Below are 19,570 nucleotides of genomic sequence, written 5' to 3' on the forward strand. Positions count from 1 at the left end.
CAATGCGTGTAGACCAGATAGCTACTCAGTCAGTGGGGTGAACTGGGGCGTGTTTGATTGCAGTGAGCATCCCTCAGAAGTCAGAAGTCCCACGCCCGCACTGCGCCCCCCGCAGCCTTACAGGGGCGTCTGCCTGACCCTAGTGGGGAAGCGCAAAGGGATGTCAGCTGAGCTGCACGCACGGTGGGGCAAACGCATGTGCCAGTGGAGAGTATGCAAAACACTGTTCTTGTATTATTATTTATTAATTATTGTATTATTTCCTATATAGACCACAGTAAGTGTCTTTTGCCCCACCCTCTATATACCGAGTGTGACAATACCCATCCCACAATGAAGTCGGTGCCCAAACCTAGAGGGTGGCTGTAGGTGGGGCATGTCTAGGAAGCAGTCATAACCCCCAAACCTCAGTGGTAGAACCCCACCACCCCCAACATGCATCCCAAGCAGGTGAGCCCTGAGCTGGATCTGAAAATCAGGTCATCCGGGAGGGTGAGGAAGACACGCTACAGCAAAGCCCCCTGGGAAAGGAAGGGAAAAGCCGTTCTGGTAAAGCAAGAGGAAACCAGTTCTGTAGCAACAGCGAGTTCAGGTCACGGTCACCGTGGAAGGTGACGCGGAGGTGAAAGGTTGGAAGCTTCGATGCCAGGGTAAAGGCTCTGAACCTCCCCCTGTGGACAGCAGGGTTACCTGTAGGCTCGTGGGCAGGTGTGGATGAGGACACAGTGGTGACTGGGAGAGCCTTCCAACAGCCAGGCACAGGTAAGGCCGAGCGGGGTGAAGCCCGGGTGGGGGCCGGCAGGAAGGTACTACATTGTGAGGTCCACTCTGACCACATGCTCTGTTCTGGCCCTATCTACACCCCACCTCCACCACAGCAGGGAGCTCTGTCACAGGGTGGGGTCCTGAGACAAAGACCCAGGCGGGGAAGGAAACGGCTCGGGGAAGGAAACGGCTCGGGGAAGGACGGGGTATAAAGGCGCACCTGTGTGTGACGGTTTCGCGGGAGGGACCCTGACCTCGTCCACCCTGTGCACACAGCATGGGCTCTCTCTACTCCTCCTTCCTCTCTCCTTGGGAAACCAGTGGATGGACGCAGAGTTCCGACTCTGGCGGATTCTGACAACCTCCCGCTGGTCGGGCAACCTTGCACGCGTTGCTTGATCCCTCTGTGCCTCCGTTTCCCCTGCAAAATGGAAAGTATAAAACCCACTTGACAGAACGGCTGTGAAGATCAAACGAAGCCCCGAGTGTGACACATTAAATGCCAGAAACGTCGTAGGTGCGCAGCGAACATTTTTCTCCCTCCTGGCCCATCAGTCCGGCTGCCCCAGCCACCAGGGCTGTCCTTCATTCCTGCAGAGCACAGCTCAGCTCTGGGGCATGTCCAGATCCCAAGTGGCCACTGGAACAGGTGTCAAATGTGACCCCTCCCAGCGAAACCATGTAGGTAGCACTTCCCCCAAACCCACAGGTGCGGATGGAGAGGCGTCAGGCACTGTGCCTGGGCAGGAAAGGCTTAGTTTGCAGGGCGAGCCCGTTCTGGTGGCAGGGACATTCACTATGACACAGCCACACTGACAGGAAGGCTCTGGGCCAGGGCCCAGGGCTGGAACTGCGGAGGCAGCATGGGTGACGCCCTGGGGCTCTGCTCCACAAAAGCGCCTTGTTGGTGATCCCTCATTCACTGAGCGGCTTCTCCCTCCCGCCTTTGGCTGCCCTGCCAGTCACCGGGGACTCCAGTCACCAGGGACTTGAGTAAGAGTTCTCCCAACTGGAGATTCCAAACGGACCTTTTAACCATCTGGAAGAACCTGACCCTTTCACAGTAAGTCAACAGCTACCTAAAATTTCTATTTTTAACGATCTTTTGATGCCCTGTTCAGTGGGGTTTGAACCCTCTTTGGAATGCTGTGGGGTCTCAGACATACTTGTTTTGTCGCTGGATGGCAGGTAACTTAGGTTTTGAAGATTGGGACTAAGCCCCTGTCTGGGTACAACATACATGAACACATAGGATCCCGTGCTGAAAACATCACTGGGGCCACGGGTGTCTGTCACCCCACCTCAAGGTTCCATGGGTCCCACAGAGCCCATGAAAATGGCCATAAAATGTCTACTCCCTTCATTCCAGCCAAGAGCCGGGCCAGAGGTTCACAGCTGACCGTGCAGGAGTGGGTCTGCTTCTGGACTGTTTGGTGACCATCCCGTCGAACTGTTTGTCTTTTTCCTGCGTCGACACCACATCGCCTAAATTAATGCAGCTTCACAATGCGTCTCAATATTGAATCAAATCCTCCAGCTCTGTTTTTCAGAGGTAGCTGTTTGCCTGTTTTGCTTTGTTTGCCTTTAATGTGTGTCTGTCATGCGGTCCCACCAGCAGATGCGGGAGAGGTAGCTGGGACTCTGCCCTCCAGCTGCAGCCCCCCAGACCTCCGCGGCCCCCTCCTCCCATCCCCGCGGCAGCCCCGACACCTAAATTACATTTCTAAACACCCTAAAAATATTTAATTATGGAAAAGACTTGCAGTGTCGCTGTTTTCATGATCAAGAAATCAGAGTCATTGAAACAGGCCTTTTTAAATTTATTTATTTATTTTATTTGGACTGTATTCTTGTAGGATGTTTTCATCAGCTTTAGAATCTGGGGTTGGCAGATGTTTCCTCTCAGTGGCCTAAAGATGTCGTTCTGTTATGTTTTGACTTTCACTGTTTGGTTTGAAGAGTTGTCTATAAGTCCTAATATTATCCTTTGAAGGGAATGACGTTCTTCTCCCTTCTGGCTGCTTTAAAATTTTTCTCTGTGTTTTATTTTTTTGTTTGTTTTTATCTTTCAATCATTTTAAAATGACGTCCCGAAGTGCACTTTTTCCCGTATTTTTTCAGCTCAGGGTTCATATCACTTCTTGAATATGTGATTTGATGTCTGCTTTGGAAAATTCCTAGACACCATCTCTTTAAAAACTGCTTCTATTCCCATTCTCTCTGCTTTTTCTGGAACCGCGGGGACACGAGTGTTAGGTGTTCCCGGCACGCGCTGCGCGTCTCGTCTCTGCTGCGCGCTCCTGCGTTCCCACGCAGCTTGCTCCCGAGGCTTCCGCTGGGCGTCTCTACTTGCCTCTTCTCTGTTTCCAACTCTCTTTTGCTGTGTTTGATACTCTGTTAAGTGAACCCACTGAATTCTGAATTTCAGTTAGCTTCCAGTTCTTCACTTTTAGTGCTAGGGTTTGAATTTGATTCTTTTTAAAATGAAGTCTCTGTGGGGTTTTTTTTCCTACCTTTTCATTTCTTTCACTATACAAAATAAGCGTGGTTATTTAAAAATCTGTATTTGGTAACTCCAATCTCTGAATTCTTGTGTTTATCTAATATTTTTTTTCTCTTAGTTTTCAGTTATGTTTCCTGTAATTCAAAATGTCCGGTCATTTTTTATTGAATGCCAGACAATGTGTATGAAAGATTAGGTAGCTTTGGAGATTACCTTCCTCAAAAGATTTGACTTTCCTCTCTCGGGCAGGTGGAGTAGAGAAAGACCCCCACGATCCAGGCGTGGTGGGGTCTCGGTCCTCCGAGGCCTGGTTTGCTTGGCCTCGCCCCTGTGATGTGGCCGTTAGGTCTTTCTTGAAAGCCTGGGCTGTCTTCTCGGGCCCCGCGCCCTTCACACATCTGGGCAGCAATTTCTGTCTCTGGAGTTTTGAGAGCCGGCTCAAATCTGTTCTTCTAGTAGATGACTTCTGCATGGCTACTCAGCATCTCATCCCACACACGCACCACTTAGGAGAAAGGAGATTCCGTGGTGAGAAATTGTACGCAGCGCCTTGGATTCACAACTTTGGGCTTACCTCTGGGTTCTAAGTTGCTCAAGTCCTAACTGTGTGCTGGCTCTGAACTTGAATCTTTCTTCCCCAGCCCAGGGGCACTGTGATAGGCTCCAGGGCCAGAGCTGAGTGCCCACCTCTACGCCCCGGACTGCGGATCAGCACAGGTCCCGGGGAAAGAGGCAACAGCAAACGTCAGTCTTGCCTCAGCACATTTCTCTGCTCTCCGGAATCTGCTCTTCATCCTTAACGCTGCTTCCCTCACTGCACTCCGGGACCTTCAGCAATCTGTACTGCATATTTTATCCGGCTTTTTCAGCTTTCTTGAGGAAGACTTAGCCTGATACTGCCCTCTCCATCATAGTCAGAATCCAAATATATTCTTAATAGAGCACAGAGGACCCCAAGCTATGATGCTCATGCCAGCTGTGACAACCCCAAGTGACAGTTCATTTTATGTGTTAACCTGACTGGGCCCTGAGGTGCCCAGACACTTTTCTGAGTGTGTTCTGTGAAGGTGTTTGGATGAGATTAACATGGAAACCAGTAGACTGTCTACGGCCATACCACCCTGAACACATCCGATCTCGTCTGATCTCGGAAGCTAAGCAGGGTCGGGCCTGGTTAGTACTTGGATGGGAAACCAGTAGACTAAGTAAAATCAGATTGCCCTCCGTAATGCTGGGTGGCCTTAATCCAATCAGTTGAAGTCCTGAATAGAACAAAAGGCTGGCCCTCCACTGAGTCAGGGGGAGTTCTCTTGCCTGATGGTCTTCAAACTGGGGTGTCAGCTCTGCATATTGTGGACTCGCCAGCCTCCATACTTATTTGAGCCTGTTCCATATCATTCATTAGGTAGAGACATAGATGATACAGATATGAAGACGGATGGAGACACAGACATAGGTATTGATTTAGATATCATCTCCTGTCAGCTCTGTTTCTTGGGTGAGCCCCACCACACTCATCTGCAATCCTTAATGGCCACTCCATTGCTCGAGAAGACCCTTGGGGGTAAGAAATGCTGTTATCTCTTCTCTGGATCTCTCGATATTGTAGAATAAGGTTATATTTTGCGTTTGTTCACTGATGTGTTAGAAGCCAGTGTGCTACTGAGGTTGTAAACAGGGCAAGGATCTAGAAACACCCACAAGTTTCCTGATGATTATGTCTGAACATGGTGCCAGAGCAAACGGAAATCCATGGTTCTGCATTGTTGCCTGTGGCTATGAGCCGGTGTCATCACCGAACCCCCGTCAGCTGGGCGGGGCCCGCTGACACAGCCTCAGACCCCCAGGGCCGGTTTTGCCCAAACCCAAATCTGGAATATTGATTGCTATTAAGATTTTTTAAGACAGAAAGCCAGTGGCAGGTGAGGGGACCAGGGAGTCCGGGGCTGACGTGCACCCAGCGAGCAGACCGAGAGGGAACACGTCTGCCCCACGCCCCACGCCCCATGCTATGTGTCTGGTGGGGTTGTTTTCCCCTGGCTGCTCATGTGAGAGAGACAGCCCTCCACAGAGATGGAGGGCAGGCTGACTCAGCCCGGCTGCAGGGCTCAGGTCTGGACCAACTCACCGCGGCAGGGATCTGCGGCTGTCAGGAGGCGACTCAGAGAGCCGGGTCTCCTGGCTGGAGAAAGAACCAGAGATGAGAGCTTGTTCCCTGACTGAAGTGTTAACCCACAGGGTCTGCATCCATGGGCAGAGTTTCCAAGTCCAAGGGTCAAATTCAGTTTGTGGGCCACTAGTTTGCGCTACCTACAAAATGCTCAGGCCACTAAACGTTTAAATAATAGCAGGATGGCCTGGGCAGGGAAGTCCATTCACTCCAGCACCAAACTGAGTAAGATGAATGGGACGACACGGTATCATATGAGTCTCTGGAGATGCCTTGATCAACTCTGTGTTTGAGAGGGAAATGTCTGACAAAGTCATGAGGATCCCTCGGATAATGGGTACCCTGAGCCTACGTCTTATCCCCCACCACTTACACAGAGAAGTTCTCAGAGGAAGAGATGTTTCGTCCCCATCCACAACCACTGCCCCAAAGGCTAGTGCTGCCCCCTGCTGGTTACAGAGGGTCACTGACACATCCTAGAAGCAGATCAGCATCTCTTCTCCCTGGAGGCTGGGTTGAGGAAAAAGTGTGGGAGGGGTGGGTTGCCAGATTAAAAAAAACCAAGATGCCCAGTTAAACCTAAATTTCAACAAATGACCTTTTAGTGTAAGTATAGCCCGTGCAATATTTGGGACACACTTATACCAAAAACTTTTGTCGTTGTCTATATAATATTCAAATTAACAAAGTGTACTGCATTGTTACTTGCTAAATCTGGCAACCCAGGGAAGAGTAGATGGTCGACACAGGTGAGGGGTGAGAAGAAAAGACCATCAAGCTAAAGGGCTGGCTGGTCTGAGCCTCAGGGCAGAAGGGGCCGCGAGTCTGGTTAAATGAGGGTGAGAAGGAGCCGGCTCAGGCCCCTGCGTCTGCTGTGGGCAGACCCCAGGCAGCTTGTGGAGGGGCAGGAGACGCATGGCTCAGTGGCGACACCCCCCGTCGCCAAGGTCAATAATATCCAGCTTCCTGCACAGCTGCCTGTGAGGTCACCCCCACACCACGACCACAGAGAGTCCGGCAGGGAGGAGACTCCCACGCGGTGTTTAATCCCGTGTTTATCAAGGTCAGCAGATCACAGAAATATTTCTTTTTCATAACTAACATCCCATAGCTTTAGTGTTCCTGCCACCCAGTTTAAGTAACAGCGCTCTGTTGTCTGCATTACCTGATCTAGGTAGGGTCCTTTCTTTTGTGGCTCTTTTTAAAGAAGCGCCTGGGGTCTGAAGAGGTAGTTGCCCCCCCCCCTCAGGTCACCCAGCGCCCAGGAGCAAAGCTGGACTGAGACCCGGGGTCCTCCTAGCACGGACTGTCGGCAGTATTAGGAACGTTTATGCTACATACAGGGGAAAATATCGTATATAAAACAAGAACAGCAGCCATGGCAGCCGAGAAGTGAAAGGTGCAGGTGGGAGAGTTCACGGGGTTGAGAGGCAAGCCGGAGCTGAGCCCTCCGGGTGAGAGAGAAGAAAAAAAACCAAAGAGTGAGCAAGTGAGGCTCTTCCCTGGGAGCCGAGCGCCAGGCCGCCTGCTGACTACCTGCACCAGAAACCAGAGGTTGCCCGCAGGGTTGCCCAGCCCTGAGCCAGAGCAGGCTGGGTGAACTGGCAGACAGGCAGGGCGAGTCTCGGGGCACTGATGAAGGATCAGAGCCCTTGGAGCCACCAGCCTGCAGTCTCCAGGTGCCGGGGGAGACACCATCCTTGGCTCCGACGCCTTTGCCGCAGGCAAAGGTTCAAGCCCCAGAAGCTGCGGCTTCAGTCGCTGGTGCTGGGAGACCTCGGGAAGGCTCCCTGCTCTGGTCTAGTGAGCGAGAGCAGACCAGACAGATGTGCCGCACCTGCCGTCACACGAGGAGCACCCTGCACCCCTTACACACACTACACCCACAGGGCTGAGCCTGGCCTGCCAGCCTGGCCCGGCAACCACCGCTGAGCCTCCATACAGCCCGGGCTGACAACACTGAAATCCCCAAACGCCGCAGTTCCTCCACCCTCAAAGCCTTTCCGGAAAGGCGATCAGAATCTAACTTTTCTCCCAAAAGGATTGAGGCTTTTACATAACCACAAAATATGAAAGGAAATAACTGAAGATTTTTTTTAAATACAAGAAAGGTCATTTCAGAGAGTATGAAAAATGCAGAAATAGATATGCCAATCATTTATATTGTCCATATGAGTGCACTAGATTCAGTTATAAGCTCTTTGCTTTTGAAGCAAATAATATATATATATATATATATATATATATATATATATATATATATATATGAGCTACTCAGCTTTTAGTAACAAGAAAGAGCGTAGATGAAACGTTTTTCTTTGTTCCTTTTAGGAATTCACCTCCAGGGGGCCTTTATCTTAGCACAATTCTTCCTGCCCTGATTTTAAAAGGCACAAAAGTATTATTGTTCAAGTGACTGACACCTGCAATGGCTCTAAAAAGGTCAGGGATATACCAGGGTGTCTGACAGAGCCGAGCTAGATAAGCGGAGCGGAACAATGGAACAATGGGGCTTCGGTTTGGAGCTCAGCTTTCAGGGAAGCAAGACAAGAAGGAAACTAAACTGGGGTTTGGATTGTCACTGCCTGCCAAGGCACTCCCCCCTGAGAGAGCTCTCCTGAGGATGGGCGTGTCCCGTGGCTAAGTGAGAAATGGGAAAGACACTTGTGGGTGTCACCAATTGTATGACTCAGCAACTAAGACAGAACTGCTCTACCAACGAGGACCTCCAGCCCCGTTGCGAAAGCTGCCTTTAGTAACATTTTATTACATGAGTCCTACATGATCACTATTTGTACTTCATAAAACCCATGAAACTAATATGGAAAATAACATAGTCACTCAAACACCCAGCACCCAGACTGAGTCCCATTAGCCTTTTGCTATATGTTTTTCTTATATAAATACATACATTGCTAAAATAGACACACACACACACACACACACATGCATACATACATACTCACACTTACCAAACTGGGATCTTAATCTACATACTGCTTTTTAAACTTTTTTTTTTTTGGACACAATAACATAATGACTAGATATTATTCCACTTTTTTTTTTTTTTTTTTCATTTTTCTGAAGCTGGAAATAGGGAGAGACAGTCAGACAGACTCCCGCATGCGCCCGACCGGGATCCACCCGGCACGCCCACCAGGGGCGAGGCTCTGCCCACCAGGGGGCGATGCTCTGCCCATCCTGGGCGTCACCATGTTGCGACCAGAGCCACTCCAGTGCCTGGGGCAGAGGCCACAGAGCCATCCCCAGCGCCCGGGCCATCTTTGCTCCAATGGAGCCTCGGCTGCGGGAGGGGAAGAGAGACAGAGAGGGAAAGCGCGGCAGAGGAGTGGAGAAGCAAATGGGCGCTTCTCCTGTGTGCCCTGGCCGGGAATCGAACCCGGGTCCTCCGCACACTAGGCCGACGCTCTACCGCTGAGCCAACCGGCCAGGGCCTATTATTCCACTTTTAAGTGTGCCATATGTAAGTTTTTTAGTTTGAAATTATTTTTCAATAGACATTGCCATTGTTTCTTAATTTTAAAAACACCAAGATGCACATCTCCGTAATGTATCTGTGGCATAAAATTGCTCACTCCAAGTATATGCAGATTATAGGATATCGAAGCATTTTTCTTTTCCAGATAATCTTCTCTAACAGTTGTATCCAAGCAATGGGGTAGCCCAGACTTTATTTGAGCTGTGATCACTTGTCAACGAAGTTCTTATATACACACAGATCTATTTCTTCATCCTCACTCACTAGAGGGAGCCGTATATAGTTTCGTACCTGGTACTGCAGGTGTTAATACCATAGTTTTAGGATAGAGAACGAGTCCTCCATATTATCCGTACTTTAAAAACAGATTTTCCAGGATGTTTTGGGTTTTTGGGGGTTTTCTTATAAATAAATTTTTATTAATTTTAATGGGGTGACATCAATAAATCAGGGTACATATATTCAAAGAAAACATGTCCAGGTTATCTTGTCATTTAATTATGCTGCATACTCATTACCCAAAGTCAGATTGTCCTCCGTCACCTTTTATCTAATTTTCTTTGTGCCCCTCCCCCTCCTCCTCTCCCTCCTTCCCTCCCCCCGCCCACCGTAACCACCACACTCTTGTCCATGTCTCTTAGTCTTGTTTTTATGTCCCACCAATGTATGTATGGAATCCTGCAGTTCTTGTTTTTTTCTGATTTACTTATTTCACTCCATATAATGTTATCAAGACCCACCATTTTGTTGTAAATGATCTGATGTCATCATTTCTTATGGCTGAATAGTATATACCATGGTGTATATGTGCCACATCTTCTTTATCTAGTCTTCTATTTTTTTTTTACAGTGATTAAAGCCTTTAAGCAAACTCTTGGCCAATACAGCAAGAATCCATAAAAGAGTAGTGTCCTTAACATGTTCACCAAGTCCAAGTTGGCACCATCACCATGCCAAATCCCTGAAAAATGCAACCCAACCCCAGTTCAGTCTGTTAGGAGCTGTCATAAGGAACAGGGGTCCAGAAAAAGTCCATATCCAGGAAAAGTCCACATGGCATTGGAATTGTTGTCACAATTCTATACTTTGCAGCTCATGTCCAAGTCCCAATGACCGCTGCTTCTAGCTGGTAATGATTCAGGTAGACTGGAAAAGCCATCTGCAGCATGTGTGGAGATGGAGCTTCTGTTCTCCTCTGCCTGGAGAGATGAGACCAGGTTACTTTTCCCTGGAGCTCTGCGACTGTGGCATGGTAAAGAGAATCTTGGAATACACTAAGCTGGGTGGCAAAGGTAGATTCATAATAGAAGTTGGCAAAAGGGGGAAAAAGAGCTCTAAATTAGGAGTTAGGTCCCAGCCTGAGATATGAGTGGGGCATTGAGGTAGGAGGAATAAAAGAAACACTATATATTAAACAAAGCAGCAGAAAATAGGACTGTCAACACCCACAACAAAGATCTTGGAAGAATAAAAAACCTGACTATTCAGGCAAGACATAGTTAAGTGGCCTTGTGCAAATGAGATCAGTTTACCGGCTTCTTGGAAGAAATACCCTAGGCTCATCCACAGTGTTGTAGATGGGGCCGACGGCCCTGGGCACCTTCAGCCTTCAGTGGCAAACCCCAGCTTTCTGGGCAAGGTTAAGTCATAGGTGGCTGGAGCAGTGCTGGAAGAGACTGAACCCTCCCTTAGAGGAGCGAGGGGGAAGCCTACCTTCCAGTGTCCCTGTTTCCTCACAGCAGTGGCATGTAAGTCTGGCAGGCTTTAGCTCAATGACCTTTTTTCCAGGATGTTTTAATAAAATAATTCTTCTAGATAAAATGTTAGAATCCTCTTGTCAAGGTCCAAGAGAACAGATACTGGGATGTTGCTGGGAATTACCGTATTTGCCTATGTAGAAGACGCTCCATGGATAAGTCACACCTTCATTTTGAGGCCCGAAATTTAAAAAAAAAAATGTATTGCATAAAGTTATTGAGCTCAAGTTTTATTCATATAATTCATATAGCTCCTCATCCACGCAAAAAAGCAGGAAATGCAGGTTAAAAAAAAAAAACTACAACCATTGTATAAGATGCACCCAGTTTTCAGACACCAAATTTTTCTTAAAAGGGTGAGTCTTATACGTGGGGGTAAATACAGTACACTGGCCATGTAAGTCAATTTAAAGAACACGTAGAATCTTCCCATCTGAGAGCAAGCCCAATCTTTTCTCTTTATTTTTTAATTGATTTTAATTTATTGTGTTTACATAGATTCAAGTGTCTCACGGAATACATCCCCCCACCCCCATGTTCCCCTCAACATCTCCCTTGCCCCCTCCCCCCAAAGCCCTTCCCCCTTCCCTCCAGGATTTGCTTTTCTGCTCTCTATAACGCTGTGTTATGTGTATATAACTTCACCAACCTCTTTCCCTTCTTTGATCCCATCCCAATCTCTTCTCTTATTCGCATCTGCATGTGGTCCCAACAAAGTTTCCTTTTTTCCTACAGCTCTTGCATACTTCTCGTTAATTTCATGTATGGGCATACTATACATTTGGTGGCTTCTGTGCATAAATCTTTTCTTCCACTTGCTGGCTGGCTTCTCTACCATGTACAGGAAATCTACAGACTGGCTTCTCTACCATGTACAGGAAATCTACAGACCTGAGTCTTAACTGCCCACCTGAGCGCCCACGTTGAGCATCTTCACTGCGTCTAATAACTTCTCAGTTTCCTCCTCTGGCTGTCACATAGGTCATCTGTGTGTAACGATTATTGTGTTTCCTCAGAATGATTTAGTCCACTCAGGGCCAGAGATGGAAGGGAGAACCTGGACATTTAAACTTGTGAGCAGGGTGGGGATGTGTGCAGGTGAGCAGTGATTCTCAGCAAATGCTAGCCTCAAGTGGAAATTTCTAAAACTGGATCTGTACCCTCCTAGCCCAATGCCTCCAGTTCTCTAGCTAAAGAGGTTGTGACTCATCTGCACCTGTAGACAAAAAACAGCTCCGGGTTAAATTCTTTTTTATTCCCCATCCCATGAGCTCTGTAGCCTCTGAGCCCCCCAGGACCCACCCTGGGAGAGCCCCCTTCTCTTCCAGATGGAGGATGCCCACCAGTCCTCCACTGTGCTGCAAGCCTCTCCTGTCCCTATCGTGCGTCCCAGGAGAGCTGTGTTCCCACCATGTGCACAGGCAATTTGAAGCCTTCCCTTCTTCCCTTATGTGGTCTGTGGGGTCTCAGACAAAGCAGGCAGCAGTAAGAGACAAGAGGCTTTCCCTGACCCCCTGTGGGGTCTTGCCCAGCCCCAGACCAATCAATCAATGGTGAGATCTCAGCCCACAGTGTCTTAGGGACAGCAACTGGATGCAACTGGCTCTACTGCCCCTTTAAATACAGTCTCCTTGTCGTCAGCTGTTTCCTGTTGGTTCCCAGTTCTACAGCCAGGACTTCTTACTCATTTGGCTTTTCACTTTATGTCCCAGACAATGGTTCGGGCGTCTTCTTGAACCCCAGGGCTCTGTCGTTCTGGAGTCCGCTCCCCACGGAAGATCGATTGCACCCCTGCACCTCCCTGTCCCTCTTTGAGGCCGATGGTCACGTAGTTCCCATGAGCCTTGAAGACAAGCTCGTACCTGCCCTTCCCAACCTCCTCTAGAGACGTTTTGTTCTAACCCAAACTTCTACCGAAACTATTCTGGTTAGTCCAAAGAACAGCATGCAGGGGTAGCAGAAGAGAACTGCGTGCGCACACACTTGAAGCCTCGCTCCACTCTGCTGTGTGGTCTTGGGGAGTTACTCAAACTTTTGGAGCCTCAGTGTGCTCGTGTGTTAAATGGGAGTAATAATGTCTCTGTTTACCCTTAATAACACACTCCTTTGAGGACTACATATGTGTCAGGCACTTTGTAAAGACTTACTCCATCTTTATACGTAGTGGCTTTTTATTTCATCACAGCTTCATAATAGAGAATTAAAATCTAGAACTCTGGGATACTCCAGGGCTTACAGGGAGTGCAAGGAAGGGGGCTGCCTCCTCGGGGTTCCGTTCTCCCCGGAGAGCTGCTGCTTCAGCCCGCTGGTATCCCCGGTTGGCCCGGGCAGAGCTGGTCTGCAGTCTCGGGCAACCGTGATGCAGCCACCATCCGAGGCCCAGGCCACAGTCAGAGGCTGGCGGTGCAGACATGCGGGCGGAGTGCGGCCTCTGGTGAGGACAGGAGGACACGTGGCGTCGGGGTTGGGAGGCCCACAGGACAAAAAAGTCCAAAAGGGAAGGTAAGCAGGGGGAGTGGGAGCAGCAGTGTGGACAGGAGGCCTGAGGCTCATGAACTCAGTGTGGAGGGAGCTGGGGAGTAGTGGTCACCGTGCTGGGCCAGGTGGCCTAGGGACTGTACATTTCTGGCATGTCTTGGACGTCCTCACACCCACACCAAGGTCCTCCCACCAACATCAACCACCATCTGCCTGAGCAGCTGCTGGGAGCTGCAGTGGAAACCAGCTTCCCCCTGCAATGCCTCTCTAGCGCCCCCTACTGAGAAAGCTTAACATGCTTACCGTGAAGGGAAAAAATGCTTAAAGGAAACTTGTCCATTATCACAGAGAGTGTATTGACGAGCAAATTTGGAGGAGAGACAACACATTGATCCTTATCAAGCTCAGGAGAGAGAGAGAACATTGCACATTGACTTAAAACTCTCAAAATGAAATTAATTATTTGAAATTTATAGAGTTCGATACTGCATATACATTATATTTCTTTTATTTGAATAGTATGGTCTATTCTTAGATACCAGGCCTTACATTTATTTTTAAAAATGTATATTTATATATATATATATAAAAATCTATGTAGTCGAATGCTATTTTGGCTCACAAAATTTCTGAAAAAAAGAGGTTCTGAAATAATGCTCCCATCCAAAATAGCTTTGGTCCTGCTGGTCTGCACCTGAAACTGGGTTTTCACATAAGGAGTCCAACCCCCAATCAGCACTCTCTGCTTCCCCTGGCCCTCGGACCCTGGGATAGCATGACCTGGCCCCTGAGCTGGGCCGGAGGTTCTTTTTGGCTCCAACAGTCCCGTTCCTAGGACCTCGCCCAGAATCCAGACATGCAAGCATGGCCGACCCAAGTCACGCCAGTTCCCCCCGTAGGTCAGCGTCGAGCAGCCGCGGCAGAGGCACCGGCCACGTGGCCTGCTCCCCTGGGCCCCCAAGTCAGCACCGTGACTGCGAAGCATCCTGCATCCACTCTATTTTGCTTTCAGCCAGAGGAGACAATTACGTAGTTCAAGTTCCTACACGCAGCAAGTGCCATGTGCTGTTTAAATACGAGTAAATCCTCGCTGTGTTGAGTGAGGGCACTGCCCGAGGGCTACCCTTCTCTAAAAAGTGACCCAGCGGTCACCTTGGTAGAGCAGGTTGGCAAAAGCACCCGTGTGCCCTCCTCTGCGATGCAGGATAGTTTCGCTCCCGGATAGTTTTGATATGAAAGCAAATATCACCGAGGATAAAACTTGAAATGAAATGAAAGCTGAGTCACAAAACTCAGATGAGGTGACGTACCAACAAAGGACACACGCAGGTCCCAGCAAGGGCGCCGGCGGCAGGTTGGACAGGAAAGACTGGGAGAAGCCCCCGGACCCCTCTGTGGACAGAGGCTCGTGCTTGAGTCCGTTCCTATGAGCCGCCTTTCAGAAATAAAAGCTGCCAGATGTGTGCCCCCATCCTCGGTATAGGGACCTTACAAACCTGGGTGGTGTTCTGGAAGTCTTACTCCAGGAGAACGTGGCAGAGAGCTGTGAGACACATCAATGGGGCCATTTTACAGCGGAGCGTCAGCTGCCATGCCAGGGAACTGGCTGGCACATCTTCCTCTCACGGCTTTGGGAGGGTGAACAGGGCAAAATGCCCTTTACCCTGGGCACGAGCAACCTTGCAGCTTGTGAAAGAACTGTCTGTAAAGATAACAAGAAAGCAGTTATTATGACTACTGGACCGATGACTGAAAATTAAAAACACTGTTTATAATTAGCGCCATTACGTCATGTCATCTGCACCAATATAAATGCCTTCCTCTTACTGACGTGGTCGTTCCCTTCCTCTTCTCACAAACATCCATTGCTTTGGTCTCCTGATTGCAACAGCATTTGGCCCTCTGCCCGAATCAATGTTTCCCCAACAGCCCTTCCTTTCTTTCCTGGCTTTTCCTTTTTAAAGGCCTTTTTTCATTTTTAGGTTCACAGAGTCACGACAGTCAGTTAAGTCTTTGGTGTGATTTATTCCAGATCTGTTCAGCTGCGTGGCCACTAGGTGCCCGAGTGCCGACTCCCTGTAGGGACAGGACCTCTCCCGCAGTGAGGGGGTCGGGCACCCTCGTGGGTGTCAGCATCACCAGGTCATGCCAGCTTTTCTCAGGGACATACAGATTGCTTCTGTCCCTGGCGAGGAGGCGATCTCGGCCGCGCACGCCTGCAGACGGGGTCTCTGCAGCGAGGGACGAGGGCAGGAGGGTGGCTTCCTGTGACGGAGGGGGAGGTCACTGCTCCAGGTGGGCAGGACAAAGACGGAGCGTTCTCCTGGAGGTAGTGGGGAGATGACAGACAGGAAAAGAGGAAGCCACAAAGAGGCCACATTGAGAACGAGGATAATGTGCCCACATCGTGCTAGCCCCGAGCATGTACACTGCTCACAAAAATTAGGGGCTATTTTATAGCTTCAAATTCATTTTGAAACATCCCCTAATTTTTGCAAGCAGTATGTTTTCTCTTGACTTTTTTTGAATTATAAATTTTAATTATTTTACAAATGGCTTATACTATAAGGAGCAAAACTCTCTTATAATCCCACCTTCCGGGAACAAACAGCGTTAACAATTTGGTTAAAAATCAATAAATAGGTAAAAAAAAACACCACAAAAAACCTTCTTCCCTTTCTGATAATGATGGGAAAATGTAGTATGAACCAACCATCTGACTAAAGACAATGAAAATATCTGGATTAAACATTTTCCAAAAATCTTCCTTGAGGCATCAAAAAAAAAAAAAAAAAAAAAAAAAAGCTATTAGACTAATAAGTATTATTGAGCTAAGTTTCAGGAAAGGATGAAAACCCAGAAAGGTAAGCTGAGGCCACCATTAACAAGGAGATGTCTGCTGACCTGGACGAGACTGCTGAGTCAGAGGAGGCTGAGGAAAGGCTCTAAGCAGCTGTGGTGACCTCAGCAAGGTAGGTGGACACGAGGTGAAGTCCAGACGGTGCTCAGGGCAGAGGCACGGCACACCTGCGGGGCCCGGTGAGGGGTCCTGAAGGACGGCACCTGGGTGTAATTTCAAGTTGCATTAAGGGGAGCCCAGACGGCTGGAGCTCCCCAACGCCTGGAAGAAACTAATAAAAACGTCTGGAAGGAGAGACCATTATCCTGGATCTGAAATTATTTCTGCAAATGTGTTTTCAAATAAAATGCCTAGCACACAATCAAAGATAACTGATCTGGAATATGAAGAGACGAGGCAACATAAACAAAAATAAGCATAAATAACAGGCAAGGAAAAAAAAAAGTCTGGAACTACCCAACGCAAGCTCTAAGCCAACTAAGTTTCTGAAGATAAAAATAATCCTGACCCTGGATCTTACCCGCAACCTTGGTGCATCGGGACAACGCTCTAACCAACTGAGCTACCCAGCCAGGGAAAGGACCTTTAACATAAATCTGGTTTGGGTTAAGGCACATATTCTGAAAAAATGATTGGGCTGCTGTGAATACAGTTTTGAAAGAAAGTTGTGAACCATACGCACTGTGACTGTCACTCAGCCTGGGACCACACACTGTGGACAGTATTCAGGGGCACAATGGGACTAAAAGAAGGCTTACGAAAATCATGGACAAAAGATAAAAAGTTAGATATCAAGAAATATAAAACCCCACCCTTCTCCACAGGGAAATACATTTCCTCTCCTCTGTAGTTTGGGGGACTTTGATGACCGAGTCTGAAGAGCACTGGTCCATGTAGCTCTCTGTGATATTGTGATATCCAGCTCAGCAACCATGGAAAGAAAATGTTCCAGGAGGATCTCACTGATACTGGGACAGACTCCATGGCTGGTCTGCTGCTGATGAGGCAGGGGGCAGAGTAACTTCGCTCGCTTGCTCTTTTCTTTCTTTATTCCTTCCTTCCTCCCTTCCTCCCTTCCTCCTTTTCTTCCTTCCTTCCTTCCTTCTTTCCTTCTTTCCTTCCTTCCTTCTTTCTTTCTTTCCTCCCTCAATCTCTCCCTTCTTTCTTCCCTCCTTCCCTCCCTCCCTTCTTTTCTTCTTTTTTTTTTTTTTTTTTGAGCTAGAACAATCCATAGCAACCCCATGTCATTAGTTTTCAGTGGACCCTCACTGACATCTTTTTGCCAAAGATTTTACCACCTTAAAGCATCAAGGTACAGACGCCAAATCTGACCAGGTTGGCAGGCACAATTCCAGGTCATCCCACATTCCTAGTGAGAAATTAAAGACCTTTTAAACAGTTCAGGCCCTGGCCGGTTGGTTCAGTGGTAGAGCGTTGGCCTGGCGTGCAGGAGTCCCGGGTTCAATTCCCGGGCAGGGCACACAGGAGAAGCACCCATCTGCTTCTCCACCCCTCCCCCTCTCCTTCCTCTCTGTCTCTCTCTTCCCCTCCCGCAGCCGAGGCTCCATTGGAGCAAAGATGGCCCGGGCGCTGGGGATGGCTCCTTGGCCTCTGCCCCAGGCGCTAGAGTGGCTCTGGTTGCAGCAGAGTGACGCCCCGGAGGTGCAGAGCATCGCCCCCTGGTGGGCAGAGCGTCGCCCCCTGGTGGGCGTGCCGGGTGGATCCCAGTCGGGCGCATACGGGAGTCTGTCTGACTGTCTATCCCCGTTTCTAGCTTCAGAAAAATACAAAAAAAACCCAAAACCAAAACCAAAACAAAAACAGTTCAACCCTGAACCATTACCACTCAAGGGACGTTGTCACCGGAGCCAAGCTTATCAACATGACAGAGATAGTGGCTTGCTCTGCCTTTGTTCACAGTTACCTTCCTTATTTAGTGGTTATCTTCACTCTACATTTCACGAGCCAGTGGAGCCAAGCAGTAGCATGTCTGCCATTTAATGCCCACGCTGTTGCGTTTCCTCCCTGACCCTTGGCTGACCGTTGGGCTGTGACAGTCTTGGACTCGCTCCACACCCGGTAACTCTGTATGACCAGTGGGCTGGCCCGTCCCTCCCGGTCCTTGGCACAGTTTCTCTTCTTGTCTTCAGACCTGTTCAATTCTCTACTTCCAATTCTAATGCCTATTCTTCCCAATAACCTAGATAGGACAGAGCCCACACGGAACTCGTAAACAAGCACATTCTCCACAGAACAGACTGACTGCAGAAAGCACTTGAAATCCTACAGAGCTGCTTTGAAGAAGACCAAAAACAAGCCTCAAGGGTGTAAGATAAAGCCCACAGCTTCGCCAGGAGGATGTGCCTACCGGTCTCAATACCAAGCCTCCCTTTCAGCCAAACCACTGACTGAGTGACCACTGACTGACTGACCACACAAGGGGACCTCTGCATCCTCTGTGGGAAAATTAGGTTATTTACTGGCCCCTTCTGGCCGCTTCACAAGAGGGTCATAAATAAAGAGCCTGTTTGCAGTTCTCTTTATAACAAAGGGACTCAGCAAGAACAGAAAAACTGGAATCCATACATAGCACATGACGCATTTTAAATTCACCCCAAAGTGTCCACTTTGCTCTCTGATACGTCTGTTTCCTCTGCATTGCACTTGCTTGAAGGGAGATTAATAAGAATCCAAATAGATCAACTGGAACATTCTCTTTTTTCCTTACCCCGTCTTGAGCCACTAAGGTCTGAAATCACGTCCAGTGTGCAGGAGTCATGGGGAGCCCAAGCAGGGAACCAGGGCTGGTGTGGCTCTCCCAGAGCTGGGGTCAGCATTGCCCAGTGACTTGTGTGGCTCCAGCAAGACAGGAGCAAGAGGGCCAGACCTGTCTCCCTCCAGGGGGCAAGGTCCTTGTGTCTGATGCAGTCACTCATTCGTGCAGAACAGAGCTCATGTGGAACGAGGCTGTGCTCCCCGCACCCACAGACCTGGTCCTTCCCAGTGGGAGCGACTACTACCTGGGACTCAGGGGGCTCTGGGAAGAGGCCGGGGTGCTGCTGGCTGTTCTCCCGGCTCAGGGGTTTGCTGATCTGCAGCAGAGAAGTGATCAGAAGTCTCCAAGAGGGTAGGGGGGTGGGAGGCTTGGAGCATCCCATGAATTATGACTGCAATCGTTCCAGCATCTCTGCCCTGCTCTCCTGCACCTGGGCCATGGGGGAGCCCTTCAGGGACAGAGTTAGCCTCACTGCTGGGGAGTGGACGATGTCAGGGATGTAAGTATGCATTATAAACTGTGAAGGGCTGAGTTTATAGACTGTGAAGGGCTGCCTGGGGAAATTGCCAAAAAGCTTGGGTTTTAGAATCAAATGTCTGCAGGGCCCTGGAAAGAAATGCAAATGAGTAACAGGGTCAGACAAAGGACAACGGGCTAAATGAGTTGGGGAGGCAATACCTTGGGTGGCGGGGAGCACCAGCTGCATGTACTGGCCCCCTGCTCACCCATGTCCCATCGGGTGACCTTGGGCATGTCACCTGC

General features: G+C 49.0%; 1 protein-coding gene and 1 long non-coding RNA gene across 3 annotated transcripts in view; one reads left to right on the forward strand and one right to left on the reverse strand.

The window, feature by feature from the left end:
- Nucleotides 1-1,685: 1,685 nt before the first annotated feature.
- Nucleotides 1,686-19,570, forward strand: part of SERPINA1 (serpin family A member 1) — a 42,181-nt gene continuing 24,296 nt past the window's right edge. The window contains exon 1 of the mRNA XM_066277624.1: nt 1,686-1,828. The gene's annotated coding sequence lies outside the window, so the exon portion shown is untranslated. The remainder of the gene's footprint in view (nt 1,829-19,570) is intronic.
- LOC136336166 (uncharacterized) lies at nt 9,578-18,898 on the reverse strand. Of its 2 annotated transcripts, XR_010731388.1 has the most exons (4): nt 18,761-18,898; nt 16,077-16,235; nt 14,669-15,495; nt 9,578-10,136 (listed from the first exon to the last, which is right to left on the reverse strand). It is a non-coding gene; the product is annotated as an uncharacterized lncRNA (long non-coding RNA). The 2 variants fall into 2 exon arrangements; XR_010731387.1 differs by lacking the exon at nt 9,578-10,136 and having other exon boundaries at nt 13,810-15,495.

The sequence above is a fragment of the Saccopteryx bilineata genome, chromosome 4, assembly GCF_036850765.1.
Source record: "Saccopteryx bilineata isolate mSacBil1 chromosome 4, mSacBil1_pri_phased_curated, whole genome shotgun sequence".
In the NCBI taxonomy this organism is placed as follows: Eukaryota; Metazoa; Chordata; class Mammalia; order Chiroptera; family Emballonuridae; genus Saccopteryx; species Saccopteryx bilineata.